Source organism: Dermacentor andersoni, chromosome 2 (assembly GCF_023375885.2).
Source record: "Dermacentor andersoni chromosome 2, qqDerAnde1_hic_scaffold, whole genome shotgun sequence".
In the NCBI taxonomy this organism is placed as follows: Eukaryota; Metazoa; Arthropoda; class Arachnida; order Ixodida; family Ixodidae; genus Dermacentor; species Dermacentor andersoni.
In genome coordinates, this window is record NC_092815.1 from 110,003,381 (window position 1) to 110,022,832 (window position 19,452).

Genomic DNA, 19,452 nt, shown 5'->3' on the forward strand with positions numbered 1-19,452 from the left:
GAGTGGAAATAAAGAACAGGGAGTCCGTGAATACGGTGTCCCAATTGCCAGCGTAGCTCGATGACGGCTGGCCAGACGTTTTCCACAGAACACGAACTTTTTTACCACGAAAAAAGGCCGTTCTCGTCAACTTCGCTGTTGCATCGTTCGCTGTAACGAAGCACTGAGCAAGACAATTATGTGACATTGGTCAGTGGTGATGCGAAGAGAGGCCGAAACGTGCGCGGAGACTGAGTAGAAACGGCCGGGCCGCTGTCCCTCGTTTTCCCCGCGCAAGGTCGCTCAAACGACGGCGAAGGGCACGATTCGTTCGCGTTACTGAAGGCATCAGCTTTGCAAAATATTGTGGGGCCTCGCTGGTGCCGCTTAAGCCAGACCGTTTGAAGAGCCGCCAGTCACGAGCATGCCTTGCGGACAGCTTGGCGACGAATATATACAGACGTGTTCTGTCCGCATATTGCGCCGTACTTCGCGCCGAATCGGCTCAAGAAGCCGAAGTGAGTTCAAGGTAGCGCGTCATTCGATGTCTTCTGAACTATATGGCCTCCGAGATCACCTGCACCAATATCGCGCGACGTCTCCGGGCTGCCCGGTCTTGGAAACCATGTTGTACGGCAATATTCCAGCTCTACTGTGCTGTAGCTCCGTAACCGGGCACTTTCGGCGTCAACAGGAAGGCTCTGGTGTGCACAAGCGTTTGCCAGGCAACTCTGGCATTGTACGAATCGCGGAGGAGCATTATCAATGCGCAGTGGCTGCGCTAGACGGCCGGGGCTGCCCATCATTCGGCGGCGGAACCGAGCAGAAGTAACGAGCCAAGGCGCATTTGTGAATGCGGGGATTCGATATTCAATTATGCAGTTTAGCTAGCGGCGACAGCTTTAATAGGTTGGCACAGTGATGCCAAGCTTCTTTTCTTTTTTTCTTTTTTTGTTCATAGCTTTACAACTCAAGTCTGCAGTGAAGCCCTGCCCGCGCCCTCATTACCGCCAGCCACTGTTGCTCCGCGAGGCTGCAAATAGTTCGTACGTATTTCCCTGTTGTCTAAATAAGGCGATAACCACAAAAATAATATGGTAAGCGCGTAATTTTGTACGTTCACTCGTCTACTATAACAGAACGGTGAAAGCCTAATTCTTTATTGAACTGAAATAAAACGCTTTGCTGCAACCATTTTTGTCAAGTTTTACTTCAGTTGGCAGTGAAGTTTCATGAGTAAAACGCGGTCAGCAGTGAATTGAACTGTACCGCGGACTTTTGCAGAGCGAAATGTTCAGACTCCATAAACTTTTTTCGTGTCTGTTGCACACCTCAACGCTTCCGTCGATGAAAAGGCTCTTCAAGAACAGCAGACGCTCCGGAGCTATAAAGTGCGACACCAATTTGAAATGGTCGCATGAAGATTATTTTGTTTGCTTCTGTGATTTGGCTGGCGGAGTAACACCACGCGGTCACTGTGCCTTGGTTGCCAAATCTTTTTTTTTTTTTTTTTTAATTTTGTCTAGCCGAGTTTCGCCGTCAATTTGACCTTCATTTGACCGCAGCTGTGCCGTAGCCTTGGCAACGCATCACGCCGCAGGCGCATGTGCTCCGCAGCTGGGAGAGCGCATATTCGAAGGGGATACGCCTTACAATCTCACTGGCTACAATACGTAAATTTCAGTATGTGCCATACAATAATTAATTAGGAAGTTAATTAGTGAACGTTATAGCTTTTTCGCTGAATATGTGTTTCGATCTTAGGTGGAAGTAATGTCCGCCTCTCTGAGCAATTCAGCTCAAGGGCAAGAATTATGGCATCTGCAACAGACGATTTTCTTTTTGAATTCCACAAAACTGAAAAATGATTACCCCGTATACTATAGCCGTCGTCTTATTTTCGTTATTAAGTGTTCGTGCAAGCCGCCCTCAGTCACTCGCGCAAGCGCCTCTGCGTCAGACGCACAGTCTGCAACGTAGCCGATTATGGCACTTCGGTAAACCATCCGCTGCAGAACGCGCTAAACCGCCACTGAAAGTTCACCGCGCAGAAGAAAAAAAAAAAAAAACGTTCAGATATTTGTTCCATCCGCTGCAGAACGCGCTAAACCGCCACTGAAAGTTCACCGCGCAGAAGGAAAAAAAAAACGTTCATATATTTGTTTTCCGAGCTAAATTAAGTTGCCGTATAAGCTAGCTCTGTTGAATTCCTTGCGGTCGATGCAGCCGTCGCTTCTGACAGACATGCAGGGTTGTCCCACACGTCACTAAAGTATATAAAGTGAAGTTTAGCCTCGAGAAGCTGACGCATGTAGGATTCGTTAAGGAGTCGTGAAATATTTAAACCGATTTGACGCATCTGAGCGTTGATGTCGGCGGATCTGAATAAAATTTGCCGAGTGCTTTCTGCACGCTTCCGTCATTGAAAACATTAGGCTTGATAAATTCGCAGATTTGTGATAAATGAACTTCGTCCATTCCCTCGTACCACCTGCCTTGCCTGCTCCACAACTACGAGCCACGTTGTATTATGTATGACGTAAAATGAGGCATACGCAGAGCGTCATATACTTTATGAGAGCGTACTGGGAATGAATGACGGATGACAGGGCCGGGAAGTTAGCTCTTAGTGATCGTGAGGGTTTGGCGCGAGAAGTTGCTGTCGCGAAAAGTTATGTTCTGTCCGGACGGGCAAGAGACGCGAGGCAAGTGGTGTTGCGTCGTCGGCTGCACGACCTTGAGCCATCGCCGTCCGCACGCAGTTTGAGCCAATGCCGATCGCGTTCAGCCGAGGTTAAGCCTATATCACTGCAGTCTCCGTGTTCGTGCGCCTACTGCTGGCGGACCTGAGCCATGTACTGGCATGAAGCTTATTAAGCAATTATAGGATGAAGAAAGCTGATTGTGTAGTTTAGTTTTGACCATATACGGATTCGAAATAAACCATTCTTCATTTCATGCAGTGTACACCGGAAATCTATACAAGCGACGACACGGTGGGCAATCAACATCGGTGTACGTTGCTGTTCTCCATAGCTGTGCGCGAAGGCTGCCACTCGCACTTGCCGGCATAGTGACAAACTCTACATGCATGCTTGTCGGCTATATATATATATATATATATATATGGGTGCATTTTTACGTATTGTTATGTATGCTTATTGATTATTTAGCTTCCGAGGTGCACTGCTTACGTCGTATCCCAAATGGGCGGCAAGCGTACAGGACCCTTCGATACAGCAGCGTAAACAACCGCCTCGTTCATGCAGCTGCCAACGGTGTCGATACACTGTAAACGGAAATAACTCCAAGGTGGGGAGTATAATGAGTGACCCCCCGGTTGAAAGTTTATTATACTCCGTACGACCGGAGCAGAATTTTTACTTTCGTGCGAGCGAAATTCTTGCGTGGAACGATGGTATTTTTTTCAGCCTATTTAATTTTTTACAGCAGTATGGAAATAGGTACCGCGTCAGTTTGCGTGGAGATTTTTATATGCAGAAGCTACTGGTCAAATTTCGAAATATACACACAAGACCGCGTCAAATTCGACGAAACATGTCAATGAAAGCACATAAACCATGACATACAGAAACATTTGGGAAACGCCCAGTGCAGAGATTTGAAAGATATCCAACGTACACGCGACACACAAGTAGCAACAGTGGCAGTATATATATATATATATATATATATATATATATATGTGTGTGTGTGTGTGTGTGTGTGTGTGTGTCAGAACATGGCAAAGTACGCAGATTTTGCGTATGTAAGCACCGTTTCATCACTATGAATCGCCTTGATATGAGCTACCACACTTCTTCGAAAACAGCGAGTGGGAGAATAGTTAAAGTCCCTTTATGAGGTACTTTAACCGTATACGTATGCGACAGCGTTGTTGTGCTGCCTACTTATCATTCTTCGTATTCCCTTCATGCGCACAATTGATGCGTTCCGTAATGTAGACACAGATGGGGACTTCGCACGTATGATCGTTCATTTAGAGAACGCGCAGTTTTCTCGCGCAAACGCCGATGTCAGACGCACCGGTCGGTGCTTTGGACTGTCAGTGGTATTGTTGCGAAATACAAATGCAGAAACTTCAGCAGCACATCTTATATATATATATATATATATATATATATATATATATATATATATATATATATGTAGTGAGTATGCGAAGCGCTTCCCTGACATGGGGCAAAACAGCTGAAGCCGCAAGGAGCAAGTGTAAAATCCGTGGTATAGGTCTACCCTCGGTCTTCATGTTGCAGCGCGATGTATGCGTTGAGCACGGACGCTGGCTCTCGTGGTGGCCGCGGGTCGAATGCGAACCGCGATTCTTGGCTATTGAATTCGTCTCGGAATCGCAGCTGTCACTGTTTGACAGATGCCTAAAGCTAGTCAAGCTGACATTGTCACCCGAACGTCGGGTGCGGTCGTGAATCGGCTGAGCGTCGGGCCTCCTCCGCTTTCTCTCGCCCCGCGGGCGAGACCGGCATGCCTTGCGCGCCAACCCCGATGGTATGCCTCTCGTGACGTCGCGCGAAGACATTCGCTTGGCTAGCAGCTCGGTCAGGTTTGGTTTCGCGTTTTTTAACACGATAGGCGTTAAGGAGCCTGTGTCGCGGAAAATCCGGCGTCAGACGTTGTTTCGAGAAAAAGATTTTCGAACCACCCATACCCAGGCCATCCATGTGACGCAAGTAAACTACGACATACACACAACCTACAGACATCATATCTTTCGGTGCAATTTGTCTATACGAGAAAACATAATTCTGTTACACGAAAGCTCGAAGAAACCCCTTTTCCAGCGTTTCTACAATACACAGACCGGCCGCGGCATGCATCCAGGTTAAGCGGTGATGTGATTTCCGTCGGGTCCGTGCAACGGAAGACAGCGGAAGACTAGAGAGAGAAAATTTCGTCTCCGTTCCGCCCTGTCAAAGTGGATGCACAGCGAAGCCGTTGCCGATACGACACGAGCACAACCGATGTTGGACAAGTACCACCACCACACACGACACGTGTGCGGGCACGTGTGCGGATGTGCAGCATGCATCCTCATTCTTCTAGGCCCTCCTCCAAGCACAAGCCTTATTGAAGTAAATGAATGTTTAAAAGTAAATTGCGTCGGAAAATGCGTAAGATACGACTTCAACAATAGCTGCATACAAGATAGCTTAGTATCATAATACGAATGTACGAGAAAAATATAATTCTTATAGGCGGAAACTGAAAGATATGCCTTTTCCAGCTGCCGTTCAAGGTGTGTCTGAGAGCCCGCGGCCGCTAGGTGGCGGTACTGTATTTTGGACAGTGTTTGCCATAATGCCTGTGCGATAGATACAACGGGCAGAGCGCCCACGCATAAAGGACAGATACATTGTGTGCACACTTGTGCACACGTTCGTCAAAGGCGCACGAAAAAAAAATCCGAAATGAAAGTGCAGCATACAACCTCGTTCATGTAGGCCCTTTGCCTAACGCAAGCGCATTATTGAATTGAATTTCTCGAAGTGAAAGGCGTCAGAAAATTCGTAAAGTAAGACTTAGACACAATTTGCAGGCATTGTAGCATCATATTTGTTACGATCGGCCAGCGAGGGTAAAGACCTTCTAGGCTCTCCTGGCCCACTGCGACGAATCGCTTCGTGAAGCTACCAATGCGTCTCCCTCGGACAGACTACCCGCGCCAGCAAGGCGAGACACGTTTGGCGGACCGAGTATTGCTTGTTGCTTCACTGTCGCCTTCACGGACCAATGGGAGCATGAAACCCCTAAAAAATGGCGTTCTAAGGCGTTTCCTCGCGGACTCCGGCAATCGCCACCGTCGTTTGACAGACGCTCCAGCTAACTGCGGGGTCATCCCAGAAAACAAGACGCGCCAGCTTGAGTCAAGCGTGGCAATCCCCGTCTACGAAGTTCCCCTCCTTTCTGTGTGTTCAGTGACAAAAGGTGTGGGAGTGATTGTGTGAACCCCCGCCCTCAACGCGGGTCCTTCGACGACTTTGGACGCTCTGATTTGACGAAGCGGGGCGGCAGTCTTCCCTGGCCTAGGGATCTAGGGAGGACAGAGGGGGCTTAAGCGAACTTTTTCGGCACTTGTTTATGCTTCAACTCACTCATGCTAGACTGATGAAATGTAACGTTCTCCACTTTTGCAGATATCTTAAATAAACCCAGTACTCCTCGTTCTCGATGAAAACACTTTCCTCCCTTCAACAACGTCCTTAGCGTGGATGAGTCGGGCGACGGCATGAGCCAGCTACCCCTTTTGACATGCCCGACCCAGTGGCGTAGCTAGGTAGTCTGGCACCCTGGGCCCATAGGTCTTCTGTCACCCTACCCCCCCCCCCCCCCCCTCCCCGGGTGTAGCCAGGAAGGCGAGGAAATCGAAAATTTCCGGGGAGTGGTGGGGGGTGATGTTTCAGCACCTGCACAGCCGCCTTGGACCGCCACCCCCCCCTCCCCCGCCCTCACTTTCGTTCACAGATATCGCTAATGTAGCAGGTATACAGGCTGTTTTATTTTCTGCACCGAATAACACAGGGTGCTGCACTGATAACTTGTGATAAGCGCATTTGCATATCTGCTGTCAGAATGTAAGGCTTGGCAGCCAACAAAGATAAAGTTTTAATTAGCTATTTTAGAGGCAATATTGCATTAGCAAAACTGAAGCCTGACAGCCATATGTCGCCCGACAACAGCCTCACAAAAATCGCCGGAGGTACTGAACCCAAACGAAAGTTAAATAGTGTGTCAGTGATGCTGATCTCCCCACCCCATCAGAAAATGCCACCTGCTCCCTTGCTGCGCGGGCTCCAATGCTATGATAATCACGAGTTCTCTTCATTCTTATCTATAAAGCCTTTCTTTATTTGCTGCTATTGGCTACCGTGATCATCCGAGCTGTGGTAGCGCCACTAGATTGCAAACGGAATAGAGCACGCTCCGCGTCGATTTCTGGCGACATCATGCAAAAAACGAGAAAGCCACCATGAAGCCCGTGCCAGCGAAAGCTTGCGCTACTGTTGGTCTGCACTCGCTATAGAGAGGATGCAGGGATCAACGTCACTGGTGCACTATTTCATATTTCTTTCGGTACTGCCATACTGGGCCGCCCGCAGTGCCAAAGTACTGCAGGCTCTGGCACCCAAGACGATTTTGTTTAGTGAAGTTTTTGTTGAGTTAATAATATCACTTTGAGCCTTCAATTCCCGAATTGCAGTGTTTTTTTTTCTCCATAATTGCTAATTAAGCAGTTATTTAAGATGTCCTTATTAATTATCTGCCATATTTCGCACGATACCGATACCGGGAAATGTCCTCACAAAATTCACCTTTTCGTGAAATTCCGTGCAGCTGAAACAGGACACTGTATTTGTGTCATGAAGTCACACAGCAACATCAACAACAACAGGAGGAGGAGGAGGAGGAACAGGAAGGAAGGAACGGTGGGAACGTAAACCAGGCGCACGTTCGGTTTGCTATCCTACACAGGGGAAGGGGGCTAACAAGGGAAGGAAAGAAAGGATAGAGAGGGAATAAGGTACTATCAGTGTGAATACGTGCGGTTGTCCATCACTTCACGCCTATAATCGGTCACTGAGGGCAGTCGCTTTCATGAAACGTAGCAGTGCCCGCGTCGCCTTGCAAGCCTGCGACGCGCGGGGCCATGGTCCGAGAATCTTAAGTCTCTGAAAATGGCCTGCTATCTAATCGGTTTAACACCCTCCGAAGAACGTCGCGTTCGATCTCATAGAGATTACAAAAACACAACACGTGCTAGATCGTCTCTTCACATTTGTACGAGTCACAAATCGCTGTGTCGGACATATTAATAAGGAATGAGTAGGCTTTCGTAAAAGCCATCCTTAACCAGAGGCGGCACAGTAATGCTGCATCACGGCGGAGAACTTCGGTGGAATCTGCAGCTTCAATGATAGTATCGAGCCGGTGGAGATGGCAGTTGGAGAAATTCGGGGTGTCACGCAAAGTTTCAGTCTTAGTTTGAGCAAGTAAACGAAGACCCTTCGCAACGTCTTTCCAATTGATAAGAAATGTCGTTTTTTTTTTTAATGGATTGACCGGGTGGTATCATCAGCAAGGTCATTTCCGACGATGCCACAGTGCCCCGGAAGCCATTGGAAGATGATGTCATGTCCGTTTATGAGGGCTTGATGGAGAACCTCTCTAATCTCAAACAGTTGTTCATGAGTCCTGCGTCGTGAGGCTGAATGCAGACTGAAGGACTGTCTTGAAGTCACAAAAAACAACCCACTTTCGGGGTTTTTGGCTTGTGCGATGCAATTAACAGCGGCACGTAGGGCGGCAAGTTCTGTTGCCTATGAGGCAGTTAAGTGGGACATTTTGAAAGTAATTGTAACATGTAAAGTCGGGATGATAACTGCGCCTGTGGAGCTGGTGGCTGAGACAGATCCATTGGCGTAAATTTGCATTATTTGTTCATATACTTCGTTCATGAATGACTGTGTGAACTGACGTATAGAGCCGCTGTTTAATGACGGGTCTTCTTCGTAATTCCCGTGATCGTGAGGCGTACTTGTGGCTGTCGTAGGCACCACAGGGGTAACAGTGATCTTGTTGCTGGTGTAAAGCCCGACAGAAGGTAGCCTTGATGTGTCGCAACAAGTTTGGAAAACGTGGGTTGAGGTCTTTGTGCTGGAGCAGCAATATAGTGACTAGGAACGCGACACAGATGTCGAATGTGTGCTTTATAAGGTTGTCAATCGTTGTATATGTTGGAACCAAGTAGTCTCTAGCAATCATGATTGCTGCGTGAGTCGAGGCGCATCGTAGAGCCTGGCCTTGCAAACTTTCGAGGGTGCGAATGTTTGGTTTACATGTGTTCGAACAAACCGGCAAGCTGTACCGTAAAAAGCCCAGAAACAGTGCTCTGTATACAACTGCAGCATGGACCGTACCGGCGTGCCCCAGGTTTTTCCGCACAGGAACCTCACTATATGTACAATCGAAATTACTCTTCGCTTCAGGTAGATGCAGTGGGAGCTCCATGAAAGGTCCCTGTCAATAATCACACCCAAGAAGCGGTGAGACTTCTGGTATTTGACACCCTAGTCATTGAGAGAAGCTGGGTACGGTGCCATGGGTTTGCGCGTAAACGCGATTAACACGCATTTTTCGATGGACACACTAAGGCCTGGTTCGCGGAGATACGAACAAGTTCGAGTGGCTGCCCGATGAATTCTTGCGCACACTTGAAGACGAGTCACCGCAGAAGACGAAAGACAGATATCACCAGTGTACATTGATAGGTGAATTGTCTTCGGCAATATTTGAGCAAGGCCAACCATAGTTAGGTTTAAAGAGAACAGGGTTCAATACCCCGCCTTGTGGGACGCCACCGTGACAATAACAACAAAATGAGAAAGAGACGGTTAGCTATGAGTTACCATGACAGTGCTTTTATTCAACACCGCGAAACTGATACAAAAGTAAAACAAACGATAAAACACTGATAAATGGAACACTGTACGCATACTGACGACACACAAACCATGGTGGGATATGAGCGCACCGCACGAGCCCACCGCACATGAAGCGTTAAGGCGAGTAGTTTAGCGACCACTTAGCGAATTACATTTCTTTTTTAGCCCGCACATTCGTGCAATTATTACGTAGGATGTTGATAAAGCTGCAGCCGACAATTCTGCTGCACTGCACTTATGGTACATCGGGTACATGAGCTCGGGCTGCTGGTTATATCGGAGTATTCTTTACCATTTACGCCCAGTCAAGCCGGCGGAAAGAGGGGGGGTCTCCAGACATATTTGAACCCCCTCCCCCTGACCTGGTACCCAAGGCCCACAACCTCCCCCCCGCCCCATATACTACGCCACTGGCCCGACCCCAACTCTTACAGATTGTAATTCGATTATACGAAAAAACATAATTCCGTTACACGGAAATTCAAGCACAAAGCAATTTCCCAGGCAGGAATGTCTCGTGTGGGCGCTATAGCCGAGGCAAAGGGAGAGAGAGCGTCTTTGTGTGCGGTGAAGCTCGCCTCCGGGCAGCTGTTAACGCGGCGTTTCAGTTTCACCTATATATATCCACTGTAGTAATGAAATAACTCGAAATATTCTTGCGGGGGAGCGCCCCTTACACCGGCGCTCTACAACTATACCAGCGTTAGTCAAAACTGCATCTGTAGCGTGAAAGTTTCTTCCAACGCCTCTGCCTTTTCTCGATCGGGCCACGCGTACGCGCTGCGGCGTACTAGAGGGAGCTCCTCGGTGATGGCTCGCGCGCACGCAAAGATGGCAGGTGCACACCTATCTGCCGCGCATTGGACTGCATTGCCGCGCGGGACGCTTATCGCGCGCGGTGTCGAAAGCGACGTGCGAGCTATACTTAAATGCAGACAACTGCTGTGTCCGAGTCCTCGATCCTCCACTTTCCGAAGCGGAACGTTAGGGCGCGGCTGACTGCGTTTCCGATACGGAAATCCACGCGCGAAGGCGTCCACTGGTTCCACGCACGTGTCGATGCCGCATTTCCGGCATAGCCATTCATATCGAATGTGGATGCTAACAGAAGTGCACATTCAGCCAGCAAACTTCACGGGACACCGGATAGTGACTCATTAAACGACAAGAGCCGTGTCTAATTAAAACACAGGAAATTCACGCGTATGTTGTAGTAAACTTTTGTTGCCAACTGTACGCGTCGCAAGCGTTCTTCAGGCGCACTTCATATCAACGTTCTGAGAACGTTGCTTCATATGTGGCGAAAATTGCGCGCCGGGCAGGCAACCGACATGAGGAACCTGCTTATCTGAGAGAGTTCCTCTTGTGACGCTTCCCGGCCGTGCCAACAGCATGCAACTCTATAGATAGTTCGATGCATGGTTCCGCTGTTGTGTTTGAATCGGTGAAATGGGAGATGACTGTGCAGCGTTGGCTTTGTAACTATAGCTCTCGGTTTCCGGAGTACATGCTGTCAGTGTGTCAAGTGTTTACCGATCATTGCAAGTAAGTGCCAGGTTAAACGCCCTATATATTTGTCCATGTCTAGGTGCGAGGATCTCGTGCGTCAAGACTTTCGACAAAACCATAATAAAGGGCCGTGGCCGAATGGCTCAATTATGATTTTTCTTACTGTCTCGATGACGAAGACAATTCAGTATTTTAAGTTTTCGGTAGTATTTGTAAGATTAGCTTCGTCCGCCTGTGCTGTATCGTGCGAATATATACTGACTGACTTAAAAAGCGGACGCTCACCACTTTGCATGCGGCCTGCGCTTTATGATCAGTTGAGGGCCGTGAAACGAACTTTGCGATTGGTATACGTGTATTCGATCGCGGACTCTCCCCAGTTCTTGAACCCCATTGGTGGATATAACGAAACGAGGTTTCTCGCATTCCGCCATGCACTGTCGCCGTAGTAGTAACTGAGTAAAGCAAAAACCACGATTTCCTGATATACAAAGGTCTGCCCAACTTTCCATGTACAGACTTCGTAACCGGTTTAGGTATATAAGGAAGTTGCAGTTAACTGTTACGCCGTTAAGCGAATCACAGTGCAATTCAAAGCTGCCAGTTCCATGTTGGCCTCTCTTTCCAACGGTGAGTATATAGCACTCCACGTGAAGAACAATTTTTCTCTTGCTTGCAGCTATATACTCGTCTCATAACAGTTAGCCGCGGAGAATAAATGCACCGATTCTTTTTGCTTGGCGACTAAATTTTAAAAATTTAAATTTTGGGTTTTACGCGCAAGAACAACAACCTGATCTTGAGGCACGCCGTATACTGGGGGAGTGCGCGGATTAACTTTGACCACCTTGCTCGTGTTCTGTAACGTGCATCGATATTTAGGTAAGCGAGCGTTTTCCTTTCCCTCTCTCTTTTGTTTTTTTCATTTCGTCCCCATCTAAATGCGGCCTTGGCGGCCGGGATCGAACCCTCGAGCTCGGCATGCGCAACATATCATAACCATGCACTGGGCTATAGGCCGCGGTGGTGCCCTGGGCTATGCAGCGGCGGGTCCTTTAGCGATTGCTCGGGCAGAGGCGCGCAGGGTGCAAATTTTTATGAAGAATGTCACAAGGAACGGCGAACGCATGGTTGGAATAGGGATCTGCTTGAATCGGTGGCGAGTATAGAGTCAATGTATCCAACATATCCTTGCTGAGCACACCGCGCATCTTGTAACTAATCCGTGGATATAAGTGCAGCGCAAAACAGACGGGAACGCAATGTACTGATGACATTATTATGTATACATTAGCCGGATTGCAGTGTTTGTCCCTGTCTTTCCTGTTACGCCTCGGTGATTATACATGCTTACTCTCTGAAAAGTTGCAACATATATATTTCCGGCGCGCTTTTTGGATCGATTGGCGTGCATGGCCACCACTTCACGTCGCAAGTTTCGCTTCTTCGAAGGATGTTCACGGAGCGGTGTGTTTCCTTTCCGATTGGGAAAAAAGAAGTAGAAATAAAGGGAGATAGCCGATCGACGAAGATTATGTACCCTTTGAAACTGCTTGCCGAAGGAACAGTGCCTCAGTGCGAGGCGCCAACGCGTCCGCGCAACATTGTGGCCTTCGAATGGAGCGGCTGTCAGTTTTCTTGCCAACATTTCACCGTGAAGCCGTGGGTACTCGTTTGATTACGCAGCCTATATGTATACTGCTGAACTAAGCCGTCGCTTGTCTTATATCGGAGGTTTTCAGACGTTTGAGGCTTGCACGACTACGCGCGGGGCGAGTGTCTTCTATCACTGTATATATACGTACGTGCTCGTGACAATCAGGGCGGTTATCCGTGAAACCCGACAAAAGCGGCTCGAGTCCGCTTGTCGGGCTGAAGGTTTCCTGCCGTGCTTATGTAAACGCTATAGCCGGTCGGCTCAGCGAGCGTCGAGAGCCAGCCCGCGCGGTTCATTGGAAGCGCTCATGTTCAGAGTACCGATATATATATATATATATATCTGGTCGGCGGCTCGCCTCGACGCAGGCTGCCGCAACAATGTCGACCCGTCAGATATAGTCATTAAAACTCTGTCGAGCCGCGGGTTGCCTTATCATTTCGAGTATTTATCCGTCCATCTCCTGTGAATCTCGGTCGTGTTTGAATTCGTTCTCGACATGCGGCACGGCGTTGTCGCGTTACTTAGCTTCAGCCGCGGAGGTCTTGACTCTGACACTCACAGACACATAACGAGGTTCCCATATACGCACGCTTTTTTGGGCGTCTTCATCTTATGGACGTCGTCTTCTTCTTACTTTTTTGCTGGCTTGACGGCTATATTTGTGAGGTCTAGCTGTTCTCACCTATATAGGTGTACATTTTGCCGCACAGCATACGACAAAGGAATAATTTTAGGTCCTTTAATTCCCACGAGGAAACACGATCTGAGCAGCTCGAGCACCTCAAGGCATCATTTGTCAAGTGACCGTCTGTCCAAACCTCCCCGTCAAACGGTGAAATATTAGAATACATACACGAAGCATGTGGGCAGCGTGCTTGTTAACCTTTCAGTGGAGGCGCTCACACTTCTGCCATTGTGTCCTTTAACAAATGAACAAAAATCTGACTTTGCCTTTAACCGAATTTGCAATGTGCACAGACAACACGTTTTGATTAAAAGAAAGCGAGAATTGCGATACGATTTCTGCATCGATGTACCCTCATCCCTGAAGAGATGAGCTAAAAAGAACGCATCTGGACTCGTCTATACTACAAGACTGAAAAAAAAAAAGGTCTCGAGAACGAAGCAGAGCGCGAAGCAACAAGATGGCGTATAGCGCCGTGAGAAATTTCTTGCGCGAATTGCGCCGCATGCGAGCTTGAGTGCAAAAAATACGGCTCAACAACACGACGTCCATGCGTGCATGCCTCTATATACGCAACCTGCAATCAGCTGTATTTATACACTCACAATGAGCCTTCAGAAAAAGCGCGAACAACGACATCAATCACTGATAATATTTGTCAACGACGTGGATGGTGTTGAGCGTGCGATTCTGTGATTTATATAGCTAACGATGCACGGAGTTGTACATATGCGAGCTCGGCACTGCGCGTGTTAAAGGCGTTGGCTAAGTCGCTCGTGCTAGCGGACGAGCTCCTGAAAGCTCTTTGCCGAGACTGCCATTAGTAAACTGCCATATACCTGTATGTGAGTTGTTTTCTATATAGCACGCGCGTCCGGTGAAGGCGCGCCTCGAGCAAGACGCGTACACGCCGACGGAACCATCCAACTCGACCGAGCAACGGATTGAACAAGGGTGTGCTTCGGTGCCAGCCAGCCAGCCAGTCAAGCAGCCACGTACAGATGTGCCGCAGGGGTCGAGAACGCATCCGTTACGCGTGGCGGAAACTTGCCTCGCTATCTCGACGGTGGCGGCCGCCGCGGCTCGCGACACTGCGGCGGCAGGCGCGACCGGACGAACCGCCTCTTCCCGGGCCGCTCGCTTCCTGAGCTCGTGTCGCCCCAACGTGTCATGCAGCGGGGCTGGGCGACCGCCTCGTTCGGCGCAGCCAAGCTGCCGAGGATGATGGCGCGCGCACACCGCGCCGGCATATGGGCTCACCGAAGCCCCGAGCCTCTCGCGACGCGGCCGATTCGAGTTACCGTCCTTCGGAGCTGCAGCTTCGGCTTCGGCAGCGCTCCTCCGAAACTCGACCGTTTCTTCAGCTTGCCGCCGCGCCTGTAAAGGTCGTATCCGAAGACAGCCGGCCAGTCGGTCTGCCTGTGTAGGTTCAGCAAGCTGTGGCGCTTCCCAAAACAAGCGCAGATGCGATCACTCTGTAGACTGTAGACTGCCAACATTGACCGCGGTCCGCCATAGCGTGTCTAGAGAGAGCCATGCAGACGACACTCCAGGCTGAGCCGTTGGTCGAAAGAATGCCACAAGGCCATGCAGACGCTGCCCTCGTAGGCGGTCGCTAACTTCGATCGCCCAAAAGAACCTTCGCGCCGCGAGAATAGGCCTGCGCGAGACGGCACCGCCGCGCGGTTACCTGAAACGGTGCGGCGTGCGTGCCTCTGCTCGCTGCTTGAGGAGCGCCGACTGGGCTCTGGGAGAGCGGCAGCCGAACGTGGACTGGCGCGCTATATTTACGCCGCCGCGGCCGAGCGCCTCCGAAGCGGGGCATCGGCGCGGCCGGCCCAGAATCGGGAGTGACGCCGCGGCCAAGGCCTTTGCAGGGCCGGTCGCTGCACCCGCTCGGTGCGGGCACGCCACGCATGCACTCTGGCAGCCCGCGGGCGGCGGGCCGGCTCGTTTGTCGGTCGGTGCACGCCGTGGCGGCCGAGTAGAGTATGGACGCGCGCGGAATGCAGCGAGGACCCGACGCCGTGGAGTCGCAGTGGACGGGCACTTCAGATGTCGTACGTGTTGGACGGGCGAGCCGCGGACGACGGACCGAACCAGACCGCGTTGCGAGACTCGAAAGAGTAATCCGTATGGTTGATTGGTGCGAGTATGCTACAAAGCGCCGAACACCCGTTGCGGTGGCCGAATGGCGGTGAAGTTCTGATGAGTGAGCACGAGGCGGCGGGCTCGATTCTCTACTGTGGCGGTCGCATTCCGATGAGGGGAGGGGAGGCAGAAACGTGCTTGTATCGCGCTTTGGGGGACACCTTTACGAATCCCGGGTGGTCCAAAGCCACGTGCCTATGATCCACCGCGGCCGCTTCGAGCATCTGTTGAATAAGCCAGCTATATAGCAATTGCGGTGACTGCACATTTTACTGTCTCATAAACCGCTAGATTAAGTTGCTTGGCTTTCAAAAACTATACGGTAGCCTGCGCCGCTATGTAAAAAAAAAAAAAAAATAGTATATTTTTTTTTAGAGGAATTGGTCATAACACGAAGAGCCAACAAATCAAACCCGGACAAAATAGACAGACGAACACGAGCGCTGTCTTTGTCCGCGCTTGATTTGCTCGCGCTGTAGGTAGCAGATGTACCGACTCGCCCAGCTAGCTATCCTGCGTTACTTTATTCTAAGAAGCAGTGACACCTTCGTTGCACATTCACAAGTACTACAAGTCCCACAAATGTGCAGTCTTTTATTAATTACCGTTTCGCACAAAGCAATGACAGCGATAGCGCGAGCACGATTGGCACGTGCTGCTGCGCAGCGTAAACAGCACCCCGGAGGCTCCAGCAGGTGTCGCAGGCATATCTGACGCGAGACAGTGAGTGCATTATGTGGCGAAACCGTTTCGTCAGAGCTCCGCTACAATAAAGCAAACCTGTCTATTAGGTAGGCACAAAACGGCAAGGTATCGCCATCTCGCGGATTTGCGTGACGATGATTGCGTGACAGATTTTTCGGAGGAGCAGAACATCAAACACATTCGTGCTAAACAATACAACAACAAAATTCTGCGCCTCTCCTCTCCATTTGATGCATATTTATTACGTCTTCACTTAGGAGCAGAGACTTGTATTCCGCATTCAACTTGACATTCAAAACCGGATAACATGCATGTTGACATCGAAATGAATTTTCAGCCGGAATCTCTACAAGTGATCGAGAAATGAACGTTGTGGAATCGAATTTTGCACGAAAAGCAAACGGTTTCAAATGTTACGTAGTCGATGGTGTTAGTCAACTCGATTGAAATTTAACAAGGGTGACAATAATATCTGATGCTGGCAGCAGGCGTCTTCACAGAGATCATGTTAAAGAAGTACGCACATGTTTAGATAACGGTCATTAGAGAGTTTTAGGCAAGGGGGACGCAAGTGTTGGGGCCCGCTAGCGCTTGGGGCCCCAATGCTTGCGCCCCCCTTGCCTAAAACTCTCTATTAGAGGCTTTGAGAAGGCCCATCCGGCATCCGCGGCGTCCTCTCACGCTACCAACCTTTGTTTCGTTTGCGCTATATGGCCTCACCAAACACTATCTTTGCTCGCGCGAAAGCTGTACTATATATATACTGGGCTGAAATAGTTAAGCTACACTCGAGAGGACGAAAAGTTTCCCGCGCACATCCCTGCGACACTTGGTGTTTATACATAAAGGCGACATTCAGGAAGCGCGACGATGTGAAGTGATTTCTCCAACGCCGGCGTTGTGTCGTTACGCGCAGCTATCGATATGAGCAAGCACCACGGCGTGTGACTCGACTGTTTGCGCGCTGACGTCTCGTTTGCAAAGTATGTATAGCGACCATGCTCGCTCTGCGAGCTCCCACATGCAGTCAGCGCGGCTGTTTATTTCATTCATGAGTGACTGTTGTTTCAACTCCGACACTGCGGGCGCTCCATGCTAGCTCTGCGAGCTCCCACAGTCAGCGCGGCTGTATGGCGTTCAATTCATTCATGACTGACTGTTCTTTGAACTCCGACACCGCGGGTGCTTCTGTGTCATCCGTTGTCCAGACGATAACGTTCTGACGACCAAGCTTTTCCAGCGCGTCCTTCACAATTCAGGCGATTATATTAGATTGTCGCGAGCACACCGTGTACATATAAGCGTTTCACAACATACTCTGCCAATTAAGAGGCACTTTTTACGGAACCTTCATTGTTTCACGCTGAGCACTCGCGATGCCGGGCATTCCAGGCTCCCGAAATCACCTGCTCCGAAAGAGAGTGGTTACATAAGAGAGAGAGAGAGAGAGAGAGAGAGAGAAGGGGGTTGTCAAAATCGGTGATTTTGTTTCTTAATGAAACATCGAGTCTCACAATAGAAAAAAAAAAATGAAGTACATCCTTGACAGGATGACAAGAAGGAATGCAATGACATATATATATACACGTCAAACGGCGAGCGACGGGCGAGGAGAAAGAATTTGGAATGAGTACGAGAGTGGAGAGTTGAGCTCGATCGCGGGTGTGGTTCCCGCCAGCGGCGGCTGCTTATCGATATGGTCGGAACGCAGAAATGCTTTTTTTCTTCTGAGAGTTGTTAAAAGAACCCTGAACGATCAAACTTAATCCACATGAAGGTTAAGTTTGATCCTCCAAGTAAGTTATAATCCGCAGCTTTGGGACGTCAAAGGGACGCTTACGAGAAATCCTTAGCTAAGCTTTAATTGTAAATTGCAGTTCGAGCGACGGTTTGATGTGCCAGAAAATGAAAAAAAACAACAACACAGAAACGGAAGGCGGCTGGCGACGGCAAGATGAAGTTCCCGCACCAGCTCTATATGTATACGGGACGCCATAAATTTTGACAGCGCCATTCTCGGAGCTATAGACAATAGTTTATGGGGAAAATGGACTGCACTGAGGCATTCTATGGAGGAAAAAAATGACCACACGAACACCAAACTACTTTAAAATCTCTGACGTCACACTGACGTGTCGGTTCTGCGGAATGGACACGAAATTCAAGAATGCGAACTTCGGCCTTACAACTCATTTTTCATTAACCAACAACTTTCCTCCAAATAAACGCAAATAGCTGACGCGTTCCAATTATGGTGGTGTGATAGGCAGCGTATAGCGGACAGTAGGTACCTTAAGTGTCGTTCCGAGTCTGACGAAGCCAGCAAAGGAGAGAGAGAGAGCTTCGCGTAACCATCATCGAAGTCAAGAACGACGCAGGCTACTTTGGGGTTGTCCGTCTATGCAAGGTGGCAGCTGAGCAGCCTGCTCGGAAACTCGGTGGCAAGGTGGCCTGCGCGCAAGAAAAATGTAATCGCGCTTTAATGTGTGTTACGTTGTGTGTGTTCGTAAACGCAGAGCGTTAAAATGCAGCAATGATGTAATCACTTTCCATAGTTCTTTTTTTTTCTTCCTTTCTTTTTTTTTTGTCGTCGACGCGAGGCGTCGTAAGCGACGTCAAGTCGCAGAGATGTCTTCCGAATGTGTTCCATTTGTTGAGCTCGATGCCTTGTATAAAGCAGTCAAAGCACACGGTCCCCAATGCTGGCCAGAATCGGAACACACCCAGGAGACTCGAAAGAAGACTTGAGAGTGTTGCTCTGTAGTTTTCCTGAGTGTATACATCAGCAGTCAATCAAGAAATACAAAGGGGACGAACAATCGGCCAGATTTCCCTTAGCTGCTGTAAACAGTGAAATTTAATAGATTAATTGGCTGGTGGTCGGGAAACAGCATTTGAGAAAACTTTTTTTTCTTTACGATGGAATGTTCCTCAGTGACACAGCTCAGTTCCAGTGATGATGGAAGTGCCGTCATATGTTTCTGGCAGGAAGCTTGAGGGTGATACAGAGGGCCGTATACGCCGCATTCGCGGTAAAATGCCGATAAGAGGACGAAAAACTCGTGGCAGTATATTCAATGGACGCCAGGCGATAACGCATCCGGGTAATGTCCCGTAACGCTGTGCGAGTGACTCGTATTTGCTTGTTATCTAATCCGTGCAGCCATTGTGAAAGATCGCGCTTGAAACGCGTTACGAAAGATCGTAGCACTCCGAGCGCCCTGACACCAAGCTTCACGCACGTCATCACGCGTTCCTCCAATATGTACGTATGTCGACAGAAG

The 19,452-nt window shown here is 49.3% G+C and overlaps 1 long non-coding RNA gene across 2 annotated transcripts in view; it reads right to left on the reverse strand.

Moving 5' to 3' along the window:
• Positions 1 to 19,452, reverse strand: part of LOC140216137 (uncharacterized) — a 96,469-nt gene that overhangs the window by 39,207 nt on the left and 37,810 nt on the right. The gene's annotated exons all lie outside the window — the stretch shown is intronic.